The 5328-nt window shown below is 42.7% G+C and overlaps 1 pseudogene; it reads right to left on the bottom strand.

Moving 5' to 3' along the window:
- Positions 1-3575: 3575 nt before the first annotated feature.
- On the bottom strand, positions 3576-4171 carry LOC133099853 (protein Wnt-9a-like; annotated as a pseudogene).
- Positions 4172-5328: the final 1157 nt, after the last annotated feature.

Here is a 5328-nt window from a genome sequence, read left to right as displayed (position 1 = left end):
CTGCTACTTCAGACACGCATTCTCAAAAGCACCTGTATCCTCCGTTCTGAAGAGAATGTCTTAAACATTTTAAACAATGTTTTAGACTAGTTTCATGACAGTATCTAACTTACATGACTGTAAATATTTCCAGAACACAATAAACTTCACTTCCATGCCAAGATGCTTCAGGCAGTGTGTCACTTTAGATGGTAATTATAGTGCATTAGGGAGACAGATTGTGAAGCCTCAAAAGTGGAAAGAATATACTGGCAAATCTGTCATCCACCCCCACAGCACACACCCTCTAAAAAGGAGAATTCTATTATTTCTGGGATCATCTTCATTTCACATTTATTATTCTTTTTGAAAAGCTACCTATTTTAAATATTTAGGTACAGGACAACTCCTAGGGGGCAAGTACTTGTCTTAATCATAGAGATTTCTTGCTTTTCCCACTTTTTCTCCACTCTTTTGTGGAGAGTTTTTAAATATATAATCTCCCTACTTATATCTTTTCACCCTTTTGATAAAAAGCAAGTCTTAATTGCCTTGTCATATTCTTATTAGACAAATCATTCAAGTTTTCTGAGTCTCAAGATAATTGTGCCTACCTTACAGAGATTTCTTTCACTCTTCGAAGGAAGGAGCAAAAATTCTTTGTACACTACAAACCACTGAGCAAATTTTCAAGATTTGAGGTATATGAAAATTTGGTGGTTATTCATCTTTTTAGCCCAATAACCTTATATAGTGGCTGAATCATGGTTACGTTCAGTACATAGTTTAAAGGAATAGAGAAAAGCAGGAAGGAAGGATGATGGATGGGACACAAGGAGAAAATGAAGAAAGGGAGGGAAAAGAGAGAGGGAGCAGGAGAGAAAATGAGAAGAAAGGAAAGGAGGGAGGGAGGGAAAAATAAGGGAGACTGGAGAGAGAGAGAAATAAACAGAGGAAGGGGGGGATGAAAGGAGGGGTGGGAGAAAAAAGGGAAGGGAGGAAAAATCATGAATACTATGCGATTGGTTGACTAATTTTGACTTTGACCTGTATATTAAAACAACTGATCACTGCTATAGCTGTTTCCCTCCTAGACAACGTAAATAAATAACAAAAAAAGTGACTAATCTTACATGAAATTTAGACATGGTAGCTTTATGCTAGGGAGATGGAAATAATAATATTTGCTAATATTTACTATGTAAATTAGCATTCATATTATTGCCTTTGATGATGAAACAGAAGGAGAGGCTGACATTCCCAAATGTTGTAGCTAAGTTGAAACCCTAGAGAAAGAGATTCACTCATCAAGGGGATTGTCCTTTTTCTACTTTCCAGAGTATTTATTCAGGAAACAGCAGGGTACTATAAAAATCTTCTTAGATTCTGATACTTGAGTTAGAAATAATTTCTTCATTTATTTTGCCCTTAAGCATAAGCTTAACTCATTAGCGGAGGCACATTAACAAGCAAAGAGAATATAAGGTATTTGGATCTTGCTCCAATCAACAAAAATCAATTAATTCTGTGTGTGTGTGTGCGCATGTGGTTTGTGGTGGTGGTGGCTTTTTGGCAGCCTAAAGAAGGTAAGTTTTTAAAAGATGGCAATAATATTTCTCATGCAAACCAATAATTCTGCTGTTGTAACAGGAAAGAGGTGACTTGGTGCCACAGATGCATTTAATGATAGCACTAATAATCATTGCTACCATTAATTAAGCTTCTGCTTTGAGGAAATCACTGCACAGCTGCCATCTCATTTAATTCTCCTGGTGACACTGTGAAGTTAGCATTTGTATCACAGTTTTGGAGTTGAGGAATCATAGCCTCAGAGGAAATAGTAAACTTTTACAAAGACTCTAGTTGGTGCCGCTTCTCATTACATCCACCTCCCCAGGTCAGAGAGTGACTGAGGATCACAGAGATGCAAAATAAAAAAACAAAACATCTCAAGGCCTTCTTTGATCCCAGTGGACAAAACAAAAAGAGCTAAGGGTAAATATACACACACTTTCATTCTAAATGAGATGCCTGACATTGCTGTAAATTCGTTGGTAATGTATTTTAATTAATCCTCTGACACCGATACACTTGTGAGGAGGCTATTGCTTTACTTATTAGACTGATGAGAAAAGGAAAGCTTGGGAGGTTAAATTGCCCAGTTCCCTGGCAAGTGACAGAATATGTATTTGAATTCAAAATACACATGCCTGTGCCCTTTTTTCTTGTCACATTGACCTTCACTGCTCCACAAACACATGAGAACACCTGCTGAGTGAAAACACTTTGCAAGTGCAGGGCACTTAAAGCCATACAAAGATAAAAAAGACATAGACTTGAACTCAAAGAGCAAACTCCAATCACATAGAAAATATCTCAGCTGGAGTACCATTTATGAGGAAATGTGAATTGGTTTGCAAAATAGTCTTCTGAAGTCATAAATTGGAACATTAACTGGTGGCCCTTTTCCTGTTGGGCAAATCTCTCACAGAAAGTGGGCCTTGACAGCACAGTGCTGGGAGATGAGCTTATTAACACGGTGTATCCACAGCCAAGGGACATTCCCTCTACTCCACCAGGCAACAGATTTTTGAGAGGTGAAGGCAAGCCCTTCCTCTATCTTGGAGGGAAAAAAGATTTTACCTATATGCTCTCAGATAATGCTTATCATAGCTCTGTGGAAGGGAAATTTATTCCCTCTTACCACTGAGGCAACAAAGCTTTATAAAGGTCAAGGGATCACCTTGTGTCAAATGTGTAGTAAGTGGTCCAGGCAGGGTTCAAACCAATGTCTACCTTACTCCAAAGAACCGATCTTCCCTATGCACCACCCTGCCCTCCTTATGCATACAAATGTATATATAAACATATGTGCATGTATGCATATGTACATGTATACATATGTATATGTGTGTGAATGTATGACAAATGAACATTTTTTGATCCTGAAGGCTGATTAAAAAGTATTTTCCAACTTTATTGAGGTATAATTACAAAATTATGTTATTTAAAGTGTATAACATGATGATTTGATATACATGTACATCCTGAAAGGATTTCCCCATTTAGTTAATTAACACATCCATCAACCTCACATATTTACTTTTTTTTTTTTTTTTTTTGGTGAGACAATTTAAGTTCTACTCTCTCAGCAAATTTCAATTATTAGATAACAGTGTTGTTAACTATACCAAGGTTTTAGATTTGTCTTTCTTGTCTCCTGGTGGTCTCCCCAGGATCTTATTTTTAACCTGTGGTTATGGTTATAGAAAACGTGGAGAGGAGAGGGGCAAATGTTTTATAACGACCTATGGATCAGTACTGTGGGCTACTTCAGAGCTGCTCGCCTTTTGGTTTCTGTTTTTTTTTTTTCTTTTCTCCCCTGCTTCCAAAAAAAAAAAAAAAAGCAGGACTCGAGGGCCCTGGCTGGCACCGCATGGCTAGAAGTGAGGCACAGAGGCAGAGGCTTCCCCCTCTTCCCAGACCCCCCCTCCCCCTCCCCACTTCCCCTTTCTGCCACCAAAGCCCCTCTCGCCGCATTCCCTGAGCCTCACCCCACCTTCTCTTCCCCTGCCGCCGCCCCGCCCCACTTGCCTTCACACCCAGGAGGTTGCGGCGGAAGTCCACGGGGGTTCGCAGAGCCTTGCTCCACCGCCAGCCCAGGAACTCTTTGATGAACTTGCTGCTGCATTTGAGGTTGTCCCTCCAACCGCCCCACTGCCAGGCCTCCCGGTTTTCTGCAGGTCCGGGCCTCCGGGCGCGCCAGCTCTCCCTGAGGCCTGCGCTGCATGCCTTGGCCAGTACGTGCCTCAGGCAGACCCAGGGATACGGTGTACAGGAAGGCGGTCTCCTTGAAGCCTCACTTGGGGAGGCTGGCCCTGGGGCGGCCCTCCAAGGTGCAGTTACAGGGCAGGAACCGGAACCGGCACCAGCACTCAAGTGCTCTCACGTAGACAGAGCACCAGCCTCGCCGCCACGCCCCCCGGCGGCACACGCACCACTGCTTCCGCTCCAGCTTCAGCCAATCACAGGGTTTGTAGTGCGCCTGGGTGACCGCCTCCAGCTCCAAGGTCAGCGGGAAGATGGTCAGGGGCTCGGAGTTTATCAGCCCTAGGCGACGACGGGGCGCGGCACAGTGAGCGTTGGTGTCAGCACGAAGGTCACGGCCAGCCAGGGCCCCAGCGGGGCCCATTCAGCAACTTGCTGCGCACTGGCAGCAGCCCGTCATGCTCCTGGCCCCAGGCCACAGCTCAAGGGAGGGAAGGTGCTGTTTTTCATTTACGCACAAGCATGGGCACCCTGGGTGGTGGATAGGAATGGACTGAGGAGAGGTGTGCTAAGGAGGTAGGGATGGTGACGTCCTGAGCAAAGGAAAGTCGAGAGGGCCTGCTGTTGGTGAGAGCTCATCTCTCCCACGGGGAACACTGGAAAACCAGAAAAAGGCGATGTAACTCCTGCCTTTTGACAAGTCACCATACCTGGCCTCGCTATATATCCAAGATCCCAGTGCACTGAAAAGGTAATATTGAGTTCAGATTGGTACCTCTTAACTGGTACCTCTTAACTTGAAGCCTTAGCTTTCAAAGGCTTAATTTAAATACCAACTCATCTCTAGTTATCCTTACCTCACTGGTAACACCAGGAACTTATTTTTTATACAGGAACTTATTTTTATACTTACTAAGTGGCTACCATGCACCAGACACTAGATGTATTTGTTCATTCCTCTGTTTCCATTTTGTGACGTTCATCACTGTTGTGTTGCACCATGATTATTTTTCTAAATATCTGTATTATGAACTGACAAGGACAGACTCTGATCTACTTAGTATTCTCATCTTTTAGCCCAGTCTAGGCATAGAATAAGTGTATAGTAAATATTTGTTTACAAAGGCATCCAGAGAAGGGGCCAAGTAGAGATCATCTTGGCTAGTGAATCAGAGGTGGAGTTGATCAGTCTATGAGTCCCAAGGGGTAGTCTTACGTTCCATGGAGGGAACCAGTGGGTAAATGTTACTGGAAGCAGATGACTGTATTAAGGAAGGTCATAGTTCTTCCTATTAAGTTATTCCATTGTGGGATGGCCTATCTCTACAAGTAATCCACTTCCTATCACTAGTGTTCAAGCAAAGTTTAATGCATTTCATCTGTCCAGAGTGATCTGGAAGGATTTTCCACATTTATTTGACATGGACTTATCTTTTTTAATATCGATATTTGCCATCCTATGATCAGGAAGATTTTATGGACAGAATAGGCCTTACATGAAGCAGGAGAGAAGAGTTCATGTCAGAATGCCCCACATCTCTCCTATTCAGACCCTATTCATGTATGCATAATGCAGCACTG

Source organism: Eubalaena glacialis, chromosome 10 (genome assembly GCF_028564815.1).
Source record: "Eubalaena glacialis isolate mEubGla1 chromosome 10, mEubGla1.1.hap2.+ XY, whole genome shotgun sequence".
Classification (NCBI taxonomy): Eukaryota; Metazoa; Chordata; class Mammalia; order Artiodactyla; family Balaenidae; genus Eubalaena; species Eubalaena glacialis.
Note: the sequence above shows the minus strand (reverse complement) of the source record. Positions and strands in the feature narration are given on the sequence as shown.